This window comes from Lates calcarifer, linkage group LG8 (genome assembly GCF_001640805.2).
Source record: "Lates calcarifer isolate ASB-BC8 linkage group LG8, TLL_Latcal_v3, whole genome shotgun sequence".
Classification (NCBI taxonomy): Eukaryota; Metazoa; Chordata; class Actinopteri; family Centropomidae; genus Lates; species Lates calcarifer.
In genome coordinates, this window is record NC_066840.1 from 6,243,155 (window position 1) to 6,257,299 (window position 14,145).

Below are 14,145 nucleotides of genomic sequence, written 5' to 3' on the forward strand. Positions count from 1 at the left end.
GATAAGATACAGACAGAGCTAACACAATGCAGCCTTTTTCTCTTTTTGACCGTACTGACAAGATCAAGCATGCTTGATATTATAATAAGGATGTTGGTTCAAAAGATGCATGATGATCAATGAAGAAATTCCTAATTTTACACAGGTTTGCTCTTTTTGGTTCAATTCAGCAGACGTGATGAATGCAAGTTCCAGTAAACATGGTTAAGGAGTGGAAGGTCACTTTTTTCATGGCAGGCAAAGAAAAATTTAATATTAATAATTTCTGGTTGCAAAACACTCTGCAAAGAGTTAAAATTTGTAGACATGTGACTTCATGGAGCTTGACATATTTGTTAAAAAAAGAAGAAAAAAAAGACGAAGACTTCATTACATTAGACGGGTCACATCACCCAGTTTTCACTTTCCCATATTCCCATAATGCTGGAGAAAAAGAAAAGCTTTCAATGCATCCTTAAACACAAATTAATTAAATCAGCATGGTGTCTCACGTCAAAGCCAAACAAGCTATAAAAATGGCTGTGAATAAGCCTTTCATCAAGCAAAGGTAAATCCTCAATGTGAACATCAAATACAACATGCTTGAAAAGGACCAATTCAAACTTGAAAGACCCAAATAACTTCACAGTATGAATCAAACACATCACTCCCAAAACCATCCTCAGTCCTTATCAGAACTCCCTCCTCAATTACAGACATATTCTTAAATCAATGTGGAGTGATAGCAGTGTAAAGACAGCAGTGGACTAGAAGATGTCTAGTGTCTAGACAGCTCTGCCAAGACACACACACACACACACACACACACGCGCACACACACTCACACACACACTTTGATGGGACATGCCCTTATTATTCGCGATGTCACATCATCCCACAGGGGGGCCCATCAGGACTCAACACTTCCACAAACAAAAAGAAATCTTTAGGCCAGACGACACCTGGTCGTAATTAAAAGCTGAGGAATTAAACTTAAGCGCGGATGTTCCAACTACAAAGTTATAAATATAAATCTTACACACTTTGGCACACCACACTCACATGTATCACACGTGCATAAAAGTCTCAGATGGCACATTCAAGCACAATAACATCACAACATCCACTCGTGTTATTACTATTCACCATCTCTTCTGTAAACATCAAATATGAATGGTGTAGACAAGTCATTCTCTGTGTGTGCCTACATGTGTGTATAATGTGTGTATGTGTGTGATGAGATTAGAATCATCCAGGACATTCATCTATTCTGTAGCTGGTGAGGAGATTGAGTGGGGTTGGGTGATACGATGGCACTTTCACAAAGGATTACATTACTCTCTCTCTCATTCTCTCTCTCCTTCACGCTGCACTCTTTGGCTCTCCCCAGTCCTCACATTTGATAATGGACACTGCCTATGTTATGAACTGAGCTGGTGGGAGATAAAGCATTAACACCTATAGAGATGGAGCTGTATACACACAAGCAAGTCTTACTGTATGTATATGTTAGATATGACTTACTGAACTGAGCTTGTCTTTTGCCAACTGGTATTTATCTTCCTCTGCTATCTCTGTGTCATGAGCTATCCATGAGAAAAAGAAGTGCATTACTTACAAGCTAATTATGTAGTTTAGTCAGATTCATTTTTGTTATTCTTATGGCTCAGTTCAAAGCAGCTGTCCTATCCAATCAAAGAGCAAAAGCAAAAATCCCCACTGGGAATAGCATGAATGGAGCCAAGGCGTAACATGTATTTAGTACTATCTAGGCACACATGACATTACAGCAGAGATGATTAAATGTATGTTTAAATGCCTGGTGTATTCTAGAAATAAAGATAATAACTGTTAGTTAATGAAATAGGCTGAAATCTAGTGGCAGCTGCTGGCTATATAGCAGTTAGCAACAGTAGTGATAGACGTACATGGGTTTTAGTTGGTTTTCAGGGAGATCAGCTGACAATTGGCGAGATGTGGATGAGGGGGATTTTTATAAAAGATTGAAAAGATTTTTTAAAAAATTGCAATAACCATCTAATGGATCTATTGTACATCCTGTAACTGTATCTCTATATAGTAGTTTTGATTCTTTGGATTCAAATTGCTTTCACATTCAAGGAATTCACAGGAAAAGGATGCACATATATAATCCAGTGCTGCCATTTTAAATTTTTATCTCTTTATCTCTTGACAGATCTCTTGACTGTTCACTCCACTAACACAGTATCACAGCTGTATTAAGTTAATAGTAATCCAAACCAAGCATTTCCTACTGTGACTGCTTCCCAATAAAAGCCACAACATATTTCACCAACAGCTTTTAATGTGAAGTAGTCACAGGAAACAATAATTATTTGCAGTTTGTCTGGTTGCACTTTAAACAGATACACCAGATGCTCTTTGTTTTGCTGACAAAGTAGCTGTTCAAAAAGTGTTTACTGTTACCACTAGTAACCACAGGTGCTGCCAAATTGGCCAGTACTAAAGATGTAAGAATAAAATTTTAATAAACGTACAACGCACCTGCCTTAATGTGTATTTACAATGCAAGACAACGGGGCAGAATACATCATGACAGCAGTCTGCATGTAAACAGTAAACAATCTAGAGATGTAGGTGCTTTAAATATTGCAAAGCCTATAATAAGCACATTCGTGATATAATAATGACGGACTCATAATTTGATGCATTTAACACCTTACTTAACCATATATATCAAAACAAGTTATGATACATTCCAAAGATCCATCTGATGGATTATTTTATGCTATCCATCAGGTTGTCGTTTAGTTGTTCCTGCACTTTTTTCTTTAGCACATTTTTCAGTGATAAATCATATTTTACATGCCAGAGAACATGAAGGCCATGCTGAAAACGTTTAATTGCACAACAACAGGATGTTTCTAAAAAAAAAAAAAAGTCAAAACCACTCCCAATCCCATTCCCATGAAAAATGTGAAGGTCACTGTGTTCACAGGCTAAAGCTGGTCACCAGAGAGATGGAGAGACATAGACGGAGAGAGAGAGAGAACAGGCTGCATAAAGAGACAGGGAAGCCATAATGACAAAAGCGTAAGAATCTAGAGTTGACTGTAAATGCTCTCCATTACAATAAATGACTTCATTACAATAAAGATGTGTTCAACCACCCTCTGTGTTTCAATGAGTATAACTGTGGAACGATTCGTTGAAGTGTGCTCAAGTAATAGAGCTTCAGATGCAGCCTGTGGTATTTACACTTATCCTCTCAATATGCCAGGTCAGGACTGCCAAAGAATATTTGTACCTGTGCAGAGCACCTGAATATGCACACTTATGCACACACAGAGACACTCAGCTGTATCACACAGATATGGCCAGTCCCGACTTTCTCTGTGCTTATTAAGACACTGACACTTTTAGCACCTAGCAGCACTAATCCTATAGCCTTATGCTCACTGCTACTGGAGCCAAATGGCCTTATACAGAGGTTTTCTCACTCTCTCGCCCTCCCTTTCTCACTGTCTTTCTCTGTGTGTGAGCGTGAGCATCTGTGACTGTTTGTGATGAATGGAAGAGGCGAAAGAGGAGAGGGGTGAATGTGAGACATTGCAGCACTGAGGTCAGTGAGAAGGGAGAAAAAAAGACAGAATGAACAAGGGAAGCAGAGACTAAAAGAGGGAATGTGGGGGTAGGTTTGGATTGTGTGTGTGAGTGGGGTTGGGGGGTGGAGGGAGTAGGTGCACATGAATTGCATACAAAAGCACCTACATGCACTCTGCCCCTGCGTTTATGTCCTGCTTGTCAGGCATGCAGAGCACGCATGTGTGTGTTTGTTGTGTTCTTGTGTGCGCACTGGCGTGTGTGCGTGCATGCGTGTGCAAGGCCGAGGTAGGTTAAACTTGTACTCGTGAAGTGTTCCCAGAAGAGATTAATCATCCTGTGCTGGAATGCAGCATCGCGGTCATAAATCATCACCTGACCTCCCCCCCACCCCACCCCCCTTCTCTCTCTCATTCTCTCTCTCTGTCTGCCACATGTAGCGCTGGAGTCAGGGTAAAAGGAGTGTCATTGCATATCGGCTGTAAACAAACAGCCAACAGTCTTGACAGTAGCATGAAAGGTAGGAAACAGAGCTAATTAGTAAATACCAGCATCCAATCTAATGATCGATCAAACATTATAGAGGCCTGTTGAGGTCAGAACTATCGACGGAATTAAAAAATAAAAATAAACAGCAGTGATTCTTGAAATCAAGAGTTAAGAGGAAATGTTAGGACAAAACTGTGGGTGAGATGGATGTTTTGAACTCTGTTTGAACTAATAATTCTGTCACTAGATCTAAGCAAGAAGTGGCATTTTGTTTGTTTGTTTTGCTTGGCATCTTACATGTACTCTTACACTTGTACTCCATGGCATGCAGACTGAGCCTGAGAACATAGTTAAATCCCAAATACTTGTTAATATTAACCGGGATGGCAAAACTTGGCTACGGCAAAGAAATTGAGGCTAAGATAAAGATTAGATCACTAAATATTGGTCTGTTATAGGGTATGATCACCAGTCTTTTGTCTCAAAGCAGATGAACTACATGTCCATCCACCACTTGGACCACCTTATATCTTATATCCCAACAGATGGGATAAATGCTACATATAGTGACAAATAAATTGGCATCAAATGTTGCACTGGACATAAATCATGCGTTGCAATATTGTTCAGTTTGTGCATGATTCCATTAGATTTGATCTGAAGGTAGTGTTGGGAGAAGATTGGTGATTTTATTGACATAAAATCATGTATATTTTTATTGCTATATAAAAATACATATATTATCAGTTGTAATGATGATCTACAGCATCTTTCCAGGCCTAACTAGATGTCAGCTGTCATCTTGTTGGACCCTCCTCCAAGTAACATGAGGCTACATCCAAACATAGTTGATTGTTTTGTTTTGGTTTGGTTTTTTGGCTTTGAAATAAATATGACTCTGATAGAAAGAAAGTATTGGTGCATTCCTTCTAAAGCATGCCAGAAAGTTTAGCTCCAAGCCAAATCAACTGAATATGCTGAAACAGCTGGAGAAAGTCATGAGAGCACATTCTGAAGTGGGCATGAAATTATAATTTTACACCAAACTGAATCTGTGCCTGCACACTTTCAAATCTTGAGTTGCAGATTCACTGCACCTTGAATTTGGAATATGCTTTTTGGACTTTTTTGTGCTCATACTTTTATTAATAATTAACATGACATGCATCTATTTTTATGAGGTAGTTACCATTCTGCTTTCTGAGCAGCGACTGTGGTTAGGACAACCTATTTTTCCAGCTGCTACTCAAATGTTCAAGGGCAGGGGGGAGCCAGGAGATGCTGTCGAACAAGCGTTTTGATCAAATCTTAACACCTCCCAACTGTGGGAACAGGAAGCTAGCCGGAAGTCAATGCTATGCTGTGCATTTTGCAACTCAGGTAGAAGAAAAGAGCCTTTCTTGGTTATGTTCAAGTACAGGAAATGGATTCTTTAATATTAAAAATTCAACAGCTGAGTTTCATTACTTTTCTGAGCCTATTCCCCTTCCCTTGTGGAGTGGGAAAATATCACAGTTTATTAAATTACTTCTCTGAAAAGTCTCTGGGGATGCCATCTTAACTCCCGTCCTCCTTCACAAGGCCATTTTAGACTCTAACTAGGCATGTCTACTTAGAAAGAAAGACAGAAAGAAAAAGAGAGGGGGTAAGCAATAGAGGGATGGAAAGTACACTAAATTTCCTAGAATTCATCGGCTGCTGCAGACAGTTTGTGGTTATTCCACTGGCTGTGAAAGGCATGGAATTGAATGTTGCCACAAATCAAGGGTAAGTTAGTTAGAGCACAGTAAATGCCACGGTAACTCCCAACTGGAATTGCTAGTGTGTGTGTATGTGTGTGTATGCCTGGGTACATATGTGCTTGGATGTGTCTTCTGGCTTATGTTTCTTCAACTTGTCAGGGTGACAGTAGTGCCTCATGCAACCTGCAAAGCCCTCAGTTTTAAGTGCACTCAGAAACACAAAAGGCTGAGGCTATTAAGCAGGTTCACTGGCACAAAGGATCTTCAAACATCATCACTGATTGCTCTAACTACAATTCCTGTCCAAAGGAGCAACGAGGTCAGGACTTGACTGGGTCTGTAGTATGTAGTGTAGAGTGATGACTAGGCAGTGTCTTTGAGCATGACTCAACTGAGCCACACCTTTCTCTTAAGGGCAGCAGAGGACAAGTCCACTTTTCACCACATTTCTCAAAACAGAAGAAAGAAGCAGAAGAATCTGTAATTTGTAAGGAGAATGGCTTGCCTCTTCACACTAATGGGAAATACTTTAAAAAGAAAGCACTGCTGCACCAGGGCCAGCAGATGAAGGCTCCTGTTAGTTACTTTGTGTAAAAGTTAGCTTTTTAAAGTCAGCCAGGAAACTCTGTTTGATTCATTGTGGCCTGGCAAAGCTCAACAGGCATTTTGCTTGCTTTTGCATCTTCAATGGGACCAAAATTACTTTACAATGGGATCAGCCTTTTTCCATTTTTTTTCCAGTCATTTAATCTGATTATGGGCACCTAACTGGATAACACATCACTCATTAAGACTACAACCAACAGTTGTTTTCATTACTGATTAATCTGCTGATTATTTTCTCAATTAACCATTTAATCTAAAAATCTTTGTTTGTCCAATCATTAGTTGAAAACCACAGAATATTTACATGACTTGCAATAGTTTGGGGGCAGTGTGTCCCAGGGCATGTCATAGATTTTTAACAGATTTTGGGAGGTCAAACTTAGAATTACTGGATCCTCTTAGGAAAATGAAAATTAACTTCTGTTACAATGAACACTATAAAATGGGACCTATATCAACCAATAGATAGTGGAAGTGAATGTATATGGAATTTACTAACTAAAAAAGGTGGATTTAGTGTGAAATTACTCTTTAAAAGAACAATAGTTTTTGCTATCAATTTATAGCCAATGTTAGCATTAACAAACTGTCTGTGGAAAGCAACGCAAATATTCACCCTTGTTTTGCTTCCATTTCTATCACTTTTTTCCTACTGAAGTTAGCAGCTCTAGCTGTAAATAGGTATTTCTCCTTAACAATCCACTGATTCGGGTTACTGATGGTCATATAGTGTGGTCTGTGCTTTGTACTAACCATTATCCACAGCTGCATGTGCAAGTAGGAACATGAGTTAGACCCTTTATTTTTGCTCAACCAGGAAATTCACAACAAAGCGCCATGAGCATGTGAGAAGGATGAGTTAAAACCAGTCGGTCAGCTGTCAGACAGATGTAGTAAATATCATCCCACTCTGCCTTCGCTTCCAACACAAAAACCCACAGGATCCATGGGCATGGTAATCCAAGATGAAGGCTGCTCTCTACAAGCGTCACTTTCTCTAAAGCACAGCTAATGCTGGGTGTCACACGCCACACACACACATGCACACACTCACCGCGCTACACTGAGCAGTGTGGTCTGAGCTACACAAAACCCCTTCACAGACAAAATATGCCCATAAAGGTCAAAAAGAGTATGCAAGGCAGAGATGAGAGAAATAGGCTCATGGCCTTCAGATTTCAGTCTAAGAGAGATCACAGAGCAACAACATACTGTTAACAATACTCAAACGTAATGAATTTGAACGCTAAAGCCAATGATGAAATGTATTAAGACAGAGTACCAGTAATGTTTGCTTGATTCTGGCTCCGAAAAATCTTTTAAATATTTAAAAGTATCAACCTCTCTTTTGAATTACAGTGTCTATAATCGTTTTCATATTAAGTCAAGGTCTCAGTGGCTAATTTCACCACTAATATGTGTCTTGGCAGCAATTCCAAGAATCATTGTTCCAATAACAAGATATCAAGGGCTCTATTTTAGTGGCAGTGAATTACACACAGTGATCCACTGTACAACTGTACACAACCATCTCTCTCCACTCTTATCCAAAAGAAGATTATGGGGGGCAATGGCATGGCCTTTTTTTCCAAAGATGTGGATGTGATATAAATGTTTTGGTTGAATTTAATTGGCCCAGTCACGCTGTGAGTCATGTAAACAAGATTATTTGAGAACTGTCAATTGATGCAATCACAGAAAGGGATTTTGCTCATTTACAGATTTGGCTGCAGTGGTAGCATTGTCGTGTGTTAACTTTTACTAGATCTAATTAAATTCAACCTTGCAATCACTTAAGAGACAGAAAAGAAAAATATATTTTTAGTTTTCCCTGTGATCAAAATCCAAGCTTTAAAGCATCTCTTCAGAAAGCCATGGGAGATGTCATCAAGTATTTTTTTTCATACTCTGTGGTTTCTACTGATCTACCCACCAATTAATCAATTACTGCAATTAATGTAATTTGTTCCTTCATCAGCAAGTCTTTGTAATTTTAGCCTCTCGAAAAACCGCAGCATGCTATTCTTACATATGCTTTGGCAAGGGCCCCGAAGGAGCACAATTAATGTTGAAAGTTGAAATGTTGAAATATGAAACAGAGAGGAGAATGGAGCGTGAATGGATCAAATTGAGGACTAAGACAGCCAGAGCGGGGGAATGTGGAGGGGGACAGTAAGCAAGGCACAAGTGAATGGGGGGTGCTTTCTCATCAAAGCCTTTCTGACACTGTTAAATCTCATGCTACACAAAAAGCTACTCTGCAGGAGGCCAAACCTGGGCAGTATAACAGGAATGAAACCATTCCTACAGCAGTTTTTCTATCTCGATGTGGATTTATGACACGGAGTTGATTGTATTTCTGGCTCAAAAAAGCCATGAGTTTGTGAAATAGCTGAGAGGGTAGTAGGACAGACAGGACATGCTCTAATAGAGCTATGCCACCAAGCGTAGTATTTTCTGTTCACCCGCACGTTCTGACAATTACAGCGGCAGTATAAACAATATCACCCCTCTCCATATTCTGTCACAAAGACCATCATTTTCACCCACCTCTCCCTCTCTCTAAAGGTCACTGTTCTTAGTTAATCAGTGGTGACAAGAGGTTGTTTCTGCTTCCATTACCACCTATCCTGTTGTGTCCCAAATGATAAGGTGCTAAGGTCTAATGTACTATACCAGCAGTAGTGTTTGCTATATTTCAAAAATGATTTTACCTGATAAAATAACAATCGTGCCCTCACCTCTATGTAGCTCTGAACCATTTGAGAGATGGTTGTGAAAACAAAGAAAACAATGGTGGTTTTTAAGCTGCAGGTGTGATCTGCTGAGGATAACTGCTCGCTTTATCCTCTCTAGCATCTTCATGGCAAAATAAAAATCTAAACTTGGCCCCCCCAAGACTAGATCTGATGGATTTAAGGTATTTTAAAAACTTGCTAATGTTGCTATGGTTGCACTGTCAGTGGCAACAGTGCTCAGTGTTTCACACCTTGTTAAAATGTCCAGGAGAAGGAAAAATGTGAACACTGTGCAGCAAATAGCTGTTTTCCAAAACCAAACCAGTCAACTCATGAAATCGAACAAAGCCTACAAATAAGGGGGCACTTTACTGCCTCTCAGGTAATTATACCTGAGAGACATATAAGCAGCTTTTTGTTTTGACATCAGTTAACATGCTGCAATGTAGTTATCGTTGACAGAATTTGAAACAATGAACACAATGGCGCCTATTTTGTGTTTGAAAGGGACTTTTGGCTCTAAATCTGCAACAAAATTGCACTGGCCTAGTCACAAACATTCAGCCCACTATGTTGGTTCATTATCTAACACTGAGTGGGTTCTGAATTGGTTGGGAAGGACAAAGTGTATTAACTGAGCTCAGTACCAATACGGGTCACGCCTGTAGTGTGAAAATGGCATTAGTGAAATTGGACCCTTGAGATTTTCTAATGCTGTTTTCCATCTGCTTGCCTATGTGAATGTGAACAGTGCTATCTGTGCAACACAGAACAACACAGAGCTGAGGGGTCACACTGGACACTGCAGATTTCTGACCCACGTGTTTGTTTGATGTGCGTCTGTGTGTGCACGGTCGCTGCCGTGTGCATGCATTAGGGTTATTGTGTGAAGCCTTCAGTCTTTAATCCCCTAATCTGCTGAACCCTGGAAATCACTGCAGTCATCTGTCAGCCAGGTCAGAGCGGGCTGCAGGGCTCAACACAAACACACGTGCACGCACATACACACAGTCAAACACCCACACACACACACACACACACACTCAATGATAGTCATTTATTCAACAGGGCCAGCCTCATTTCAGTCTAATGAAGATTGATGCTCCTCTTTCCAGGCCTCACAGGTGTTGCAGTAAAATGTATGTATAAATACGTAACCCACATAGGGGAACAGAGAGAGAGGGGAGAGGAGGAAATGGATTAACAGAAAACGATTCACTCACTAATCACATTCACGTGTGAATTAACGCATATTCTGCATGCACTTAAAAGTTTACATGTGTAAAAGTCAAGATACAGTGTATCTCCATGGTAACAGCTCAGAGTTAATCTTGTTGGAATAGTTGTGAAGGTCCGACAAGGACGTGGACTCAGCAAACCCCTAGCGCTTAGACCCTTGAGTCAAGTCTTAACCTCTCAGCCTTGTTTGTGCATGTGTGTGTGTGTCTGTGTGTACCCATGCCAAATGGGACACCCTGAGGGCTTGTCTGGAGATTGTGGTTGACACGGCCTGCTGCTGTCCAGTGTGAGCTCCTATTAGCACTTAAGACTGCAGCTTGCCACACATATGCACACACAGAGCCACAACACACTGGTCCTAATGATTACGCCTGGCAGGTTAAAGACTGACAGTGGATAGCGGTTGAGTGTGTGTACTTGTCGGTGTGGGTAAAACAGACGTGGTTAAAGTACACAATGTGCATGTGTCTCTGCATGCATGTGTTTAAATGTGTCAGTAATGATCACACACCAATCTAAGGGCTTTGCTTTCGTTTTGATTTATATGCCGACGTCAAAAGCTCAAGATGGAGGGATGGAAAGCGGGAAGGAGATCAAAGAGCGTGAGAGATCACACAGACGCAGGCAGGCTCGAAGAGAGCTAAAGGTGGAGGAGGAGCTAGAGGGGCCACAGAGAGAAACTGTACCGCTTAGATTGAAGTGTGAATCTCAGCAGGGGCACCTCATCATCGAGATCTGTGTGGCATCTGTGCGTCTGTGTGCGTTTTCATGTCATGAGGTACTGACGAGTGCCAGGCTCTGGGATCTACAGCTGGTGTGTGGGCCTTATCCCTTGACACCCTGCTTGATACACAACTGACTCCAAAAGTTTCTCTAATGCAACCTTAAACTTTGCACCACGCATATGGCATCAAATCCTTAACTAAAAGTCTCACTCATGCCCGATGAATATGCATTCCTGTGTGAGCTACATCCTGCAGTGTTATGGTCCTCGCTGCAGCTTGAGGGGAGCCAGCTGGGCTGTGGCTTTCGGGCCCCTCTGTGTCACAAAAAGATACACAGTGTGGCAGCAGAGAAAAGATATTTAAATCCAGCACAATTCACACAGACCTACACTGCCTGGACCTTTGATTTAGCCTTCTGCAAAGCATAATGTCATGCATTATTTCTGATCCAATATATGGCAGCATGTAAGCAAGTGGGTGAAATATTAATGAAAAGACTGTAGAAAATATAAAGTGCACTGCAGTTGGTGCTTCTGGACAGGTTCACTCATAAAACGTAGAGAGGCAGGGAATACGCGGCAGCAGCTGCGGCCTGGAGGACGCACCGCGGTGACGCAGCGCTGTGGCCGCATCCTGAGAAGAGGAGACGAGCGGTAATGACAAGACCAGCAGCCAATTAAAGCGCGCCGGTAACTCCATTTCTGTCATGATGAAGAGAAAAGATCTTTTTCGAAGGACAAACTCACTTTCTCACGCATGTACGGAGAGCGGTGAGATGAGGATGCTGCGCTGCGGTAGCCATAAACGCGTCGGACAGGAACTAAAAACAGGTTAGCTGAGCTCCTGCCCCTCGTTCACGGCAGGTCTAACGTTTCACCGTGACACTCTAAAGAAAATAAGAGAGGCTCTACACAGCCAGGACGCGTGTGGTTTTTGGAGATATCATAGATATCATATGTTTCTTGTTTGCATGCCGTGCAGATGTGCTGTGTGCAAAACCACAAAACTCCATAGCGATTAATTTAAGGTCATCCCCTGCCGAGGAACTATTAACCAAACAGCTGGACAATGATACTCAAACGACACTGCAGACACACACAGGGAGTCCTGCGTGGCCGGTGCAAGTCAAGTACGAGCTCACATGAGGACCACAAATGTTATTCCGATAAAAGGCACTTCAATGTCATCGCTGTGCGCTGCCCTCCCCGTCCTACTTGCCACAAGAACTGGTTGCGTAGACACATGTGCTGTTTGTGGCCACAGAAGCGGGTGTGTAAACAACAGGAGCGCGTAAAAATCGTTTCCACAGGGATATACAGTAGATTTGAAATATCACGTACCTGTTTCCAGCTATGTGCGGCACTCACTGCATAGTTATCCTCCTCCTTCAACTTGAACTTTTCCTTCCCTCCAATCGACCAGCCCGCAGCTACTTGACACTTGTTTATTGCATACTTTTCTTTGCCCCTGTCTATCCTGACAAGCCGCTATTGCATACAGAGTGAGATGAGAGCACGGGGGGTGAGCTGATGGAGAGGGTATAGGCTATAAGCCTCCAATACAACATCCCACCAAATCGGGGGAAATCAAACGGAGCAATCCATTCCGCGCTGATGGTCGTTATGGGGAACAGTGCTGACTGGCAAAGCTGGAAACGAAACCGGACGAACGCAGCTGTGCGCAAACGGGCACGTCTTCCCCTTGGTTCTCTTCAGACCGGAGATACGGCAGGCAGGCGGGCATGCTCTGAACGTTGAGCGGCGGCCGATCGGTAAAAGGTTGCGCGCAGCGGCACCCAGGGAGCGACGATACACACACACACACAGAGTACAGAGGAATGACCGAGGCTCGCGGAGCGCGCGTTCACGGCCAAGCCAAGTCAATGGTCATTATCAGCGCGCGGAGAGTGTAATCCACTGTGGGCTGTTTGCTGCAGCTGCATCCTTATAAAATGACATGCAGGGATCAGCAGTGCTAGCAATTAAGCAATTAGAATTCAGTGTGTAAGGTATAATGCACTATATACTGTATTTACATTATGTGTTATTCCTGATTCATCTGTCATGCTGTGATACTATATATTATTATATGTTTACTTATATGCTTTACAGAAATAAATGTCAGCTTCATTGTGCCAAACAGGCTACAGCCACATAGTTATATATTTACAGCCTAACAAGCAAAGTTAACTCACAGTATTTTTCAGAGCCTGAACATGCCTGCTTTGGGTGTTACTACCCTCCTTCTGCCGGCCTTGTGCTCATTATAGTGGTCCTCATGCATCTCTTTTTAAACAGTGCACCCACTGCACTGCAGGCTACTGTTCACATTAGCGCACTGCCTAATGGGCTTTCTCTGTATTAGCAGCAATAGAAAGGTGCAATAACAGAAGCATGCAATTATGCACCATAACTAGGGAAAACATTGTTAACAGTTACCCTATTGCTTCTCACTCTCCAAGCTGTAAATGCATATTTCCCAATGGAGGTATAATAATAACGCCCGCTTATTTGAAAACACCTTGTAAGGAGAACCTTGTGGCTCTTTTGATAAAGATTTCATTTCAGAGGCATTTTTATGTATAACTGGGGATTGGCAGGGGACATAAACCTCCCACTTTTGGCTTTATTTATTTATATATTTCCATTCGTTTATCTCCTGTTCTGATTTAGCAATCCACTACCTGCTCATCACCGATATATTGATTGAGACGAATAAGGGCGTCATCTTATAGGATAAGTAAAATCTCGAAACCGACTTGATTTGAATTCACAGATGGCTTGGTTAAATCCAGAGCGAAGGGTGAAAGGAAAGAGGAGGGATTCATTGGATCTCTAGTGGGTAACACAGGTGCAGTATGAGATGAAAAATGCAGATGAGGGTAGGATGGCGTACTGAACCATTTTAAAGTCCCCAAGTGATAACCTAAAAAAACAGCTCTGACTTGGACCCACAGTACCCATTCTTAATCATGCAGGTGCAGCTTGTCCAGAGCTTTACAGTTTCCCCAAACTGTCCATTGTGGAGTTTTGTTTTCTTAAA

The 14,145-nt window shown here is 41.7% G+C and overlaps 1 protein-coding gene across 4 annotated transcripts in view; it reads right to left on the bottom strand.

Moving 5' to 3' along the window:
- tenm2a (teneurin transmembrane protein 2a) overlaps nt 1-14,145 on the bottom strand; it is a 221,344-nt gene that overhangs the window by 185,032 nt on the left and 22,167 nt on the right. Inside the window, exon 1 of one of the 4 annotated variants that reach the window (XM_051072186.1) lies at nt 12,444-13,236. The exons of the other annotated variants lie outside the window; for them this stretch is intronic. The gene's annotated coding sequence lies outside the window, so the exon portion shown is untranslated. Of the gene's footprint in view, nt 1-12,443; nt 13,237-14,145 lie in introns of those variants that run through there. 4 annotated transcript variants of the gene reach the window in all.